The sequence below is a fragment of the Macaca mulatta genome, chromosome 8, assembly GCF_049350105.2.
Source record: "Macaca mulatta isolate MMU2019108-1 chromosome 8, T2T-MMU8v2.0, whole genome shotgun sequence".
Classification (NCBI taxonomy): domain Eukaryota; kingdom Metazoa; phylum Chordata; class Mammalia; order Primates; family Cercopithecidae; genus Macaca; species Macaca mulatta.
The window spans coordinates 111,509,120-111,521,642 of NC_133413.1; the positions used below are offsets into that span (position 1 = coordinate 111,509,120).

At 45.8% G+C, this 12,523-nt stretch overlaps 1 long non-coding RNA gene across 1 annotated transcript; it reads left to right on the top strand.

Annotated features, from left to right (window-relative positions):
* Positions 1-2,525: 2,525 nt before the first annotated feature.
* LOC144330832 (uncharacterized) lies at positions 2,526-10,052 on the top strand. Its single transcript, XR_013397387.1, has 3 exons — positions 2,526-3,787; positions 7,937-8,035; positions 8,805-10,052. It is a non-coding gene; the product is annotated as an uncharacterized LOC144330832 (long non-coding RNA).
* Positions 10,053-12,523: the final 2,471 nt, after the last annotated feature.

Here is a 12,523-nt window from a genome sequence, read left to right on the forward strand (position 1 = left end):
TGCTGTGACGATTGTTGAAATGGCAGTGATTTGCTCTTTCTGAGCTGGAGACATTGTGGATATTGTTTTGTTCTGTTCTCCTCCTGCTACTCGTCTCCCCTATTTTGGAGCACAGTCTCTGAAGACGAAAGACAAAAATAGCTGTCTCCAAGGGAGAGGATGCTAATGCACTTTCTGTGCTTTCAAAGACTGGTTTTTTGATTGTAAAAACCTCCATCTCCAGCAACTTAAACCTGGTAGCAAGTTCTGCTCTCTGACCACAAGAGAAAGCACTCGTGACAGCCACTGGGGTTCACACACTGCTGTCTGCCGTGAGAAGCCACAGAGAAGTGGTCTGCGCTAGGAAGACTGAACAGCAGTGAGCGGGGGTGCACGCCCACCCAACTGCGGGCACCGCCACTCTCTGGCTCTCAGGCAGAGCTAAAGGAAGTGGCTCAGATATTCTTTGTTGCAAGCAAAGGGCATAATTATAATTCGGCGAAACACCCATTGTTAAGTGATCCAGCAGCCAGCAGACAAATGACTGCTGCGGAATAATGTCTGAGCACGCACAGCGGGCCCTCTGAGCTGCCCGTCAATCTGCCTTTACAGAGACAAGCCAGTCAGGTGCTGCCTTTTTAGGAGAATGCCATTCCTGACTCAGCCACGTGCCGTCTGTGTGACCTTGAACAAGTCACTTAGTCTCATTGGGTATCAGTTTCCCCATCTTTAAAATAGGCAGAGTGATTTTTGGGTAGCCGTTCTCTCTGGGTTTTGATAATATGGAGAAAGTACTTCAAAATAGAAATTAAAAGGAAAGTACTTCAAAACTATAATCACTACAAAATATCATTATCCTTCTTTTAGCTGTGGAAGTATCCATTTCTAAAGGATTCAAAAAGTCGGAACAAATAAGCAATTAGGTCAAAAAGTTATGGTAGTGCCAAGCTACAGAAGTTACCACTCTGTGGTTTTTAGCTAACATTTAATGAGTGCAAAGCCAAAATTGTGTATTTCATTTCATCTTCACCACACTTCCATGGGTGTCATTGATTTGCATTTTGCAGATGACACTCAAGTTCACATAGCCAGTGATAGAATCAGAATCCAGCTCCTGGCTAGTCTGATTTCCAAGTCTAGGTTGTTAACCTGCTGCTGGAACATAGTGCTGGGGCCGTTTCATTTGAAACATTCTCTGTGCTGTTGGAGGGCAGTTGCCTGGTGGTTTCCTGGGAGCTCATAGAGGAACATGGTGTGTGTGTGTGTGTGTGTGTGTGTGTGTGTGTGTGTGTGTGTATTTATGTTTATAAAGAGGAGGCTGCCTTGCTTCCTTATTTTGGGGCCACTGATTTGTCTCACGCTTACATGACCATCTCTTAGGGTCTTCATGGAAAACTTCTAGCTCAGCCAAGAATGTTGTGTCTGACCTTGTTTCGATGGTGAGAACAGAAGTGCTATTAGTGAGTGTGCAAAGCCAGAGAAACGGAGTCTTGTGACACCATTGTAGAGGCATAGAAGCAGAGTCAGCAGGTAAAAAGCTGGGCCACCCTGGTTCCATGCCCTCGGATTGTCTAATCTCACTCTACTGGCCACACGTGCCCTTCCAGAGTCACTCTAGACTGTTCTTGTCCTTTATGGCCTGGTGGGCTCATCTCCTGGACCACATCAATGGGCCTCCTTGCCCTTTGTTTTCTGGTTGCATTTGGGTGATGGGGAGCCTTGGCAGGAGAAAAGAAAAATGCCAGGGCATTATTCTCCCAGTTCCCTCCCTCCTGGGTGGCTGGGGTTGGCTGCCCTTCAGTGATAAGGACTTCCAGCTGTTGCTAGCCCTGGGATATCATGTATCCCTTGCAAAGTTTCTTACCTTGCTTATACTTTTATAAATGTCCCCTTACTAAACTCTCCTCCATTACCTAGCTGAAGTGTGCTCATCGGCTACCTGATGGGACCCTGCCTGATACAGTAGGACATAGGACCTGCTTCCTAGGACTATTGTGACAATGAAATGAGTGAATATGTGTAAGGCAGGTGCTCCACGTAGCTAGCACATGGAAGTGGGATTAGCCCCCATCTCAGTGCATTTGCAAACGCCCTCTGCAGGGCTACAATGTGACCAGCACACACTCTGTTTGGCAGGGTAGTTTGTCCAGTAGCCCCACCTCCATTCTCTCCCCAGTTTTGGCTGCCTTCCAAAGGGAAATGATACATATTCAATAAATTGAAGTCAGTGATTTGTATAATGGGAAAAAGAGAAAAAAAAATCCAGTAAGTTCATTGAAGGTGCAAATGAAGGGTCAAGAAGCATACACAGAAGTTATGTATTTATTTATCCTAAGAAAATATATTAAGCACTTGCCATGTGCAAATGATTTGGCAATGAATAATATGGATGTGGCCCCATTCTCTCATAGAGCTCCAAGAGGAAAGACACAGTGAAACAGAGGATACTGAGCAATCTTTTCCCTCAGGGAGGTGAGGTGTCCACTGAGTTTGAAAGGTGAGTTGGTAACAGCCAGATTGGGGATAGGATGGTAGGGAGGCAGGGGGGTCTCTTGGGCTGAGGGGATCCCATAGCAAAGAAGAATGTAGCTTCAGAACCACCAGCAGGGCAGCGAGCATGACTGTGAGTTGCAGGCAGGGACTGGACCCTGGCAGAATTTGTCTCTTGTAGCAAGAAACCTGGACTGCAGTGACCAGTTTACACAGGGGAGAAACACGGTCAGATCTGGGTTTTAGATGGATCCCTCCGACTATCATATGAAGGACAAATTTAAAGTAGGCAAGACTCCCAACTTCTGGGGAGGCTTAGTAGTCATCAAACAGTTGACAAGAAAGTCCCCAACAAGGTCATGGGTCCAAGTGATAGGGAAGAGACAACTGTTTGAAGAAATACTCTAAGGGGTAAAATCTCAGGACTTAATAATTGATTGGCTTTGGGATATGAAAGAAAGGGAATAATACTCCCCGCCTGCCCCCAGTGTAGGTAGATGATGGATGATGGCAGAGCCACCAACTGAGATGGAGAATGTAGAAGAAAAAGCAGATTCGGAAGGTGTGGTGGCTCTTGTCTTGTCTATCTGGGACCTTGTGCACTTCTGGCCCCACTTTACTCTGATAACGGACCCCAAAAAGTGGAGCCATGATCCAAGTCAGGCCTGTTAAATTCACTTCTGGAGCTTGAATCTATACAGCGACCTGGTTCTCACCCAGCAGTCACCAGGTTATTCAGTGATCCCCTTGATTCTAGGAACCACCCTGCAGTCCTTCCAATTAATAAGCTGGTTGGGATCAGTCCCGTTGCGTGCAACCAACGACTTCTAGAGGACAGATGAATAGTTCAATTCTGGACCTGATGAGTTTCAGGCCCATGTGACATCCCTGTGATGACCAGCAGCTCCAGGAAGTATGAATCAGAGAGAAAAGGTCTGGGCTGGAGTTATCAGCATATGAATCATGGTTGAAACTAGGAAAGCATCAGACCACCAAGAGAGAGAATAGCAGTGGGCAGAGGGTGGAGTCCAGGAGAACAAGTAAAAGCTGAGGGGAAGAAAACAGGAGAAACAGGAAATTAAATGGCCAGAGAGGCCAAGGAGAACCAGGAGAGCAGGATTTCCTAAAAACCAAGAAAGTAAGAGTTTGAAGAATGAATAGTTGAAGATTTTACATACAGCCGAGAGGCTAAAGTAAACTAGGGGCTGAACTTTGGACTTGAAAAGTAGACTGTTGGTGACTCAGGGGGCAATCTCACCAAAGGGAGGAAGACGGAAGCCAGGCTGTGTGAGGTGGCAACGTGCACAGGAGGCGGGAGGTGAGGAATTGGAGGGAGTGGGTCTGGGCAGTTTTAAATGAGAGATGAAAGAGACAAGACAGTCCTGGGGAGAGGTGGGGTCAAGGGAGCGCTTATGTTAGTAACTGCAGTCAGGATTAGCCAGATGCAGAAGCCTTCCACCCAAAACCAACTACCATGTGGTCTGAGTGAATCGAGACTTGAATGGTAACAATAACCCCAACCACACGGAGCACTCTTTCCCAGGTGGGAATTTGGCCTGCTGTCAGAGGCGTCATGACTAAATGTTGCGGGGTGGGAGGGGGCTGATGAGAATTTTGGAAGTATATAAGCTGGTAGATTTCTTGTGCTACTCATGCCTGACCTAGTTTCTAGACAGGACAAAAGCAAAACAATAACAATAACTAATGAAGAAAAAGAGGACAAATTGTGTTTGTCCTTTGGTATTCAAGTTAAAAATCCCCTCCCCACCCCAAAATTCAGGAAAAAAAAAGTCTCAGAAATTAGTATTAAAAAGGACAATAATTGCTCTTAGGTTAGAGTATGAGAATAAATTCCTGGCTGGGCATGGTAGCTCATGCCTGTAATCTCAACACTTTGGGATTATGGGCGGGGCAGATTGCTTGAGTCCGTGAGTATGAGACTAGCCTGGGCAACATGGCCAGACCCTGTCTTGACAAAAACATAAAAAATTAGCCAGACATGGTGGCTTGTGGTTGTAGTCTCAGCTAGTCAGGAGGCTGAGGTGGGAGGATCACCTGAGTCCAGGATATCGAGGTTGCAGTGAGCTGTGAATGCACCACTGCACTCCAGTCTGGGTGATGGAGCAAGACCCTGTCTCAAAAAAAGGAAGGCTTGGCTTGGCTGCTTCCTTGTGCTGATTAATGTTTCAGAGATATATTTATTGGCAAAGGATGGATGAAAATACAGTTGAACTAAGACAGGTTTTTAAAAAAATTATTAAAAATTTATTGATACTATAAAATGTATATTTGCTCATTGCAGAAAGTTTGGAAAATACAGGAAGACATAAAGATAGCTTGAAGTCCCACTACTAGTAGTAACATTTTGGAATATTCCCTTCTAGGCTTTTCATCAAGTAGCATATCCAGTGACAGAAGAAGAAAAACCAATCTGAATGGTCTAGTTTTGTTGTATTTATTTATTTATTATTTATTTATTTGAGACAGAGTCTTGCTCTGTCGCCCAGGCTGGAGTGCAGTGGCTCAATCTCAGCTCACTGCAACCTCTGCCTCTTGGGTTCAAGCAATTCTCCCTGCGTCAGCCTCCCGAGTAACTGGGATTACAGGAGCCTGCCACCATGCCCGGCTAATTTTTTGTATTTTTTAGGAGAGATGGGGTTTTGCCATGTTGGCCAGGCTGGTCTTGAACTCCTGACCTCAGGTGATCTGCCCGCTTCAGCCTCCCAAAGTGCTGATGGTCTAGTTTTAACATCTGTGGCAGAAAATAGCAACAAGAGAAAGCCTGAGTATGCCCCAGAGTTAGATCTAGAACCCAGATCTCCTGATCCTAGGATCAAAACTGTTTGCATCATCAGACAGGTGTCTGTCATATTACAGGTGTAGATGTTTAAGAAACCTGACATCCTAGTCCATTCCACCCTACATTTCCATGTCTAGGCTATCACTCTTATATGAGTAGCTGTGGTAGATTGGATTATTGTTCGCTATTCTTTTCTCCTTCCTTTTTGTGATTTTGCGATGTCTTCCAGTAGAGTTGGCCAATACTTTTTTGCCCCTTTGTCTTTGGATTTAACCATGTGTGATATGGTGAAATATACATATTTGGTATATTTGGTCTTGGTCCCATTTCCTGGCATACAACTCCTAAAGTACTTCAGATTTCCAAAGTGATGTGTCTTCGTGTATGCTAATAAGCTGATTAGGCTAGCAGCCCCTAGGTAGCTTTGGGATGGGGGCTGGTCACTGGAGAGATCAAGGCAGGATTACAGGGGTGGAACTTTCTTTTTTTTTTTTTTTTTTTTTTTTGAGACGGAGTCTCGCTGTGTCTCCCAGGCTGGAGTGCAGTGGCGTGATCTCGGCTCACTGCAAGCTCCGCCTCCCGGGTTCACGCCATTCTCCCGCCTCAGCCTCCCAAATAGCTGGAACTACAGGCGCCCGCCACCACGCCCGGCTAGTTTTTTGTATTTTTAGTAGAGACGGGGTTTCACCATGTTAGCCAGGATAGTCTCGATCTCCTGACCTCGTGATCCACCCGCCTCGGCCTCCCAAAGTGCTGGGATTACAGGCTTGAGCCACCGCGCCCGGCCAGGGGTGGAACTTTCAGCCCCACCCCACAACCTCCTGGGAGAGGAGGGGAGCTGAAGGTTAAGTTGATCACCAATAGCCAATTAATTGTGCCTATGTAATAAAGCCTCCGTAACAACCCCATCGGACAGGGTTTTTCTCTCTCTCTCTCTCTCTTGCTTTCTCGTTTTCTCTCTTTCTTTCTGGAGTTTTGCTGTGTCACCCAGGCTGGAGTGCAGTGGTGTGATCTCGGCTCACAGCAACCTCCACCTCCTGGGTTCAAGTGATTCTCCTGCCTCAGCCTCCTGAGTAGCTGGGATTACAGGTGCCTGCCACCATGCCTGGCTAATTTTTGTATTTTTAGTAAAGACAGGGTTTCACCATGTTGGCCAAGCTGATCTGTTTCACGCGTCCATGTGAAGAGACCACCAAACAGGCTTTGTGTGAGCAACACGGCTGTTTATTTCACCTGGGTGCAGGCGGGCTGAGTCCGAAAAGAGAGTCAGCAAAGGGTGGTGGGTTATCATTAGTTCTTATAGGTTTTGGGATAGGAGGTGGAGTTAAGAGCAAGGGGTGGATCTCACAAAGTACATCCTCAAGGGTGGGGAGAATTATAAAGAACCTTAAGGGTGGGGGAGATTACAAAGTACATTGATCAGTTAAGGTGGGGCAGAAACAAATCACAATGGTGGAATGTCATGAGTTAAGGCTATTTTCACTTGTTTTGTGGATCTTCAGTTGCTTCAGGCCATCTGGATGTATACGTGCAGGTCACTGGGGATATGATGGCTTAGCTTGGGCTCAGAGGCCTGACAGTCTCAAACTCCTGACTGTCATGTGCATCTGTGTGAAGAGACCACCAAATAGGCTTTGTGTGAGCAATAAAGCTTTTTAATCACCGGGGTGCAGGCGGGCTGAGTCCAAAATGAGAGTCAGTGAAGGGAGATAAGGGTGAGGCCATTTTATAGGATTTGGGTAGGTAAAGAAAAATTACAGTCAAAGGGGGTTTGTTCTCTGGCGGGCAGGAGTGGGGGTCGCAAGGTGCTCAGGAAAAGGACTTTCGCAAGGTAATGTCATCACTTAAGGCAAGGACTGGCCATTTTCACTTCTTTTGGTGGAATGTCATCAGTTAAGGTGGGGCAGGGCATTTTCACGTCTTTTGTGATTTTTGTGATTCTTCAATTACTTCAGGCCATCTGGTCGTATAAGGCAAGTCACAGGGGATGCGATGGCTTGGCTTGGGTTCAGAGGCCTGACATTGACCTCAGGTGATCCACCCACCTTGACTTCCCAAAGTGCTGGAATTACAGGTGTGAGCCACCGCGCCTGGCCAGGACAGGGTTTCTGGGGAGCTTCCAGATAGCTGAACATGTGGAGGTTCGTGGAGGGTGGTACACCCAGAGAGGGCATGGAAGCTCGGTGCCCCTTCCCACATACTTGCTTTATGTATCACTTTCATCTGGGTGTTCATCTGTATCTTTTGTGATATCCTTTATAATAAACCAGTGTTGACAAAAAGAGTCAAACTCTATGAAACATTTGAAGAGATTTATTCTGTGTCAGGCCTCTGAGCCCAAGCTAAGCCATCATATCCCCAGTGACCTGCACGTATACATCCAGATGGCCTGAAGCAACTGAAGATCCACAAAACAAGTGAAAATAGCCTTAACTGATGACATTCCACCACTGTAATTTGTTTCTGCCCCACCCTAACTGGCCAATGTACTTTGTAATCTCCCCACCCTAAAGAAGGTTCTTTGTAATTCTCCCCACCCTTGAGAATGTATTTGTGAGATCCACTCCCTGCCCCCAAAACATTGCTCCTGACTCCACCGCCTATCCCAAAACCCATAAGAACTAATGATTATCCACCACTCTTTGCTAACTCTCTTTTCGGACTCAGCCCACCTGCACCCGAGTGAAATGAACAGCCATGTTGCTCACACAAAGCCTGTTTGGGGGTCTCTTCACACGGATGAGCATGAGACATTCTGAGCCAAATGTGAGTGACCAATGGCCCGTGACAAAGCCCTCTGGAGACCCTGAGAACCCACGTGTCCATGGAGGTCGGGGTGCAGCTTAATTTTTTATACATTTCAGGGAGACATGAAACATCAGTCAAATACATTTAAGATATATATTGGTCCAGTTCAGAAAGGAGAGACAACTCATAGGAGGTGGGGTTTGAGGTTATAGGTAGATTTAAAATTTTTCTGATTGGAAAGAGTTGAAAGAGTTATTACCAAAAAAAAAGGAATATCTGGCTTAAGATGAGAGGTCATAGAGACTAAAGTTATATCATGGAGATGAAGGCTCCAGGTAGCCGGCTTTAAGGAGAATAGACTGTAAATATTTCTTATCAGACTTAAGGTCTGTGTTGATGTTAATGCTGGTTGGCTTTTCCTGAATTCCAAAAGGGAGAAGGTCATAATGAGGCATGTTTGACCCCCACTCCAGTCATGGCTTGAACCAGTCTTTCAGGTTAAATTTGGAGTGCTCTGGCCTAGAGGAGGAGGCCCATTCAGATGGTTGAGGGGCCTTCGAATTTTAGTTTTGGTTTACAGCAGTAACTCCAAGAATTTTTCCCAAGTTCTGTGAACAATACTAACAAATTAATCAAGCGCAAGGAGGGGGTCATGGAAGCCTCAATTTATAGCCAATTGGACAGAAGTATAGGAGACGACCTATTACTTGCGACTGGTGTCTGAAACATGGGGTAATTATCAGGCCTCTGAGCCAAAGCTAAGGCATCATATCCCCGTGACCGGCAGGTACACATCCAGATGGCCGGTTCCTGCCTTAACTGATGACATTCCACCACAAAAGAAGTGGAAATGGCCTGTTCCTGCCTTAACTGATGACATTACCTTGTGAAATTCCTTTTCCTGGCTCATCCTGGCTCAGAAGCTCCCTCACTAAGCACCTTGTGACCCCCCACTCCTGCCCACCAGAGAACAACCCCCTTTGACTGTAATTTTCCTTTACCTACCCAATCCTATAAAATGGCCCCACCCCTATCTCCCTTCCCTGACTCTTTTCAGACTCAGCCCGCCTGCACCCAGGTGAAATAAATAGCCTTGTTGCTCACACAAAGCCTGTTTGGTGATCTCTTCACACGGCGTGAGTGACAGTAGTCTTGTGGGGCTGAGCCCTCACCCTGTGGCGTCTGATGCTATCTCCATGTAGATAGGATCAGAACTGAATTGAATTAGAAAACTCTGCTGGTGTCTGCTGCAGAACTGATACATTGGTTGCTGGTGGGGAGAAATCCCCACATACTTCTTGGTGACCACAGGTAACAGAAGTCTGTGTTGATTGTTGAATGAGAGTACAGGAACAACTGATTTTGTTGATCCCTATATTCTCAAACCATGTAACTCACTTCAACTCATAGAAACATTAGTAGAAGTGATGTGAGCAGACGCTTTAAATGTGCTTTTGAGGCTTGATTTTACCTCTTGCACTTCTGCCATCTGCCACAAGATGAATCTACATGAATAGCCTCTAGTCCCAGAATGAGGCGACACTTGGAATAAACCTAAACACAACTAGCAGCCTGGAGTCAAGTCTATCTGGTTCCAACCACCCAAGACAGTCACAGCCAACCTGCACACCCATAAGCAATAAATATTTACTGTAGTAATGGACTGAGATTATGTGATTGTTTGTTACACAGCATTATAGTAGCGGACATCTGACTGCGATAATTGCTCACATGTGAAACTATAATCATTTTTTATGTTTGCATTTCCTTTATCCCCATTGCTAATCCTTGTCAGGTCCTCTGAAGCTCCTTTGAATCATCTTCCGTATCTGTTCCCTGATATCCGTTCCACCATCATGACCCTTCATCACTTCTTAGTTGGGTTCTTGCAATGGCTTCCTTAATGGACTCTTATTTCTTCCCCATCCAATCTTTTCTACACAGAAGTGCTAGCATGAACTGCCTTACAGAGTCCTTGCACAACAGGAAACCTCTGCTTGAAAGCCTGAAAATGCTTCCATCTTTTTAGAGCCAAAACAGCCAAGCAATTCAGAGCTCTCTCTCTCTCTCTCTCTCTCTCTCTCTCTCTCTCTCTCTATATATATATATATATATATTTTTTTTTTTTTTTAAAGATGGAGTTTCAAAAAAAGAGTTTCAGCTCTTGTTGCCCAGGCTGGAGTGCAATGGTTTTAGCTCACGGCAACCTCTGCTTCCTGGGTTCAAGCGATTCTCCTGCCTCAGCCTCCTGAGTAGCTGGGATTACAGGCATGCGCCACTATGCCTGACTAATTTTGTAGTTTTAGTAGAGATGAGGTTTCTCCATGTTGGTCAGGCTGGTCTTGAACTCCCAACCTCAGGTGATCTGCCCACCTCGGCCTCCCAAAATGCGGGGATTACAGGCGTGAGCCACTGTGCCCGGCCCAGAGCTATATTTTATGCACAATTTTAATAACTATTCTTAGCCTAGGGTCTGGTAAAATTATTTCCCCTGCTTTCCATAGCTCTTGCCTTTTATCTTTTTGGGATGGTCCTAGTGATTATGGGTCACTTTAATTCTTTTTAAATCACATTTTAGAAGTAACAGATATAAGCTTCACCTTGCATCAAGAGCAAACTTTTCTCCTTGATTGGCAAGCCCTCCTATAATTTGGCTTCACCTTATCCGTTATTTGACACAAAATAACAACACTTATCCAACACTTACGGAATTGCTTATTGTATGCCAGCCATCACTTTAAGTGTTCTGCACATTGTAGAGGTTAAGATTAGGTTCAACCATGAGTAATAAGGAGCCCAAATAACAGTGGCTTAAGTAAGATAGCTATTTTCTTTCTCTCATGTAAAACTACAGAAATAAGTAGCCAAGGACTGGTATAGTGGCTTTGCTCATAGTCTTCAGGGACACAGGCTCCTTCTAGCTCACAGTTCCTCATTCTTAGGGTGTTGTCCTCATCCCCACAGGCCAAAAAAGCAACTAGAATATCAGACATCACATCCACATTCCAGGCAGCAGACTAGATGGTGCAAAGAAAAAAAAGGGTGTAGAGTATATGCCAAACTGGTGTGGCGGCTCATGCCTGTAATCCCAGCACTTTGGGAGGCCGAGGTGGGCAGATCACTTGAGATCAGGAGTTTGAAACCAGCCTGGCCAAGATGGCGAAACCCTGTCTGTACTGAAAATACAAAAATTAGCAGGGCGTGGTGGCACATGCATGTAAGCCCAGCTATTCAGAAGACTGAGGCATGAGAATCACTTGAACCCAGGAGGCAGAGGTTGCAGTGAGCCGAGACTGTGCCACTGCACTGTAGCCTGGGTGACAAGCAAGACTGTCTCAAAAAAAAAAAAAAAAAAAAAAAAATAGTACATGTCAGCTGCCCTTCCCAGGTAGCTGCCAGATAGCATCTGCTTCTAATTCATTGGCCAGGCACAGTTATACAGCCACATGTAGTTTCAAGGGAGGCTGGGAAGTAGAGTCTTTATCCTGGGCAGCCATGAGCACAGCTGAAAACTGGGAGTCTATTATTACTATAGAAAAAGAAGGAAGAGGGTAGTGTAGGATTACTGACAGTCTCTGTCTCATATACATCCAGTCACTTAATCCTCCAGACAATGCCTGCAGATAGATACTATTCTGACGCTCATTTTGAATACAGGGAAACTGAGGCACAGAAAGGCTAACAACCTTGACCAAGGTCAGACAGCTAGAGTGAACTCAGGGGATCTGCCTCCAGAGCCTGTGTTCTTTGCTCCCCGCCACACAGCTTCTATGGGCGCGAGTCTGGCCCACTTGAGGCCCAGGAACTGCATGCCTATTCCCTAGCTGTGCCTTCAGCCTCTCCTCTCTCTCCAGAAAGCTGTATTCTGTTCCCTCCGCCTTCCTTCAGGGCTGGGGTTCAGGCTCTGCCTGCTCGTGGTTCTCACTGATGTCCTCAGCATCTTCCCCACTGTCACATCATTTTGTGGCTCACAAGGCCTGAGAGGAAGGGCCAAAGCTTTTATGCAGCATCCAGGCATTTAAGGAGTGCAACGGAGGGATGCGGGCGAGGGCGCCACCACTGGAGGCCCACCAGTCATGCCTCCTCCCGTTCGCCCCCAACCAAGGGATCTGCCTGACAAAGATGCTGCCTATGACTCTGATTCTTTAGATAGGACCCTGAATGGATGTTAGGAGTTAGAAACTTCAACTCCCTTGGTCTGGAACACAAACTGGTCCCCTGTAGAATTTGCTTAGCGGGGGCAATGCTACTACGGAACAGACATGAAATATCATTCTTAGAACACAAAGCAACAACAGTATTCATCAAAGGAAATGATTTTTATTGTTACACAAAACATTTCTTATCAGAGCACACATAAATCTAGAGAGCAGCTGCATTTTCAGAACAAACAGATGAAATACCTTTGGTGAACTGTGGAGTTGGGGAAAACAAGTCACCTTATTTTAAAATCTGGTAATGTGTTTACTGAATTGAAACAGCAATCAAAATCAGGTCAGAGTGAGA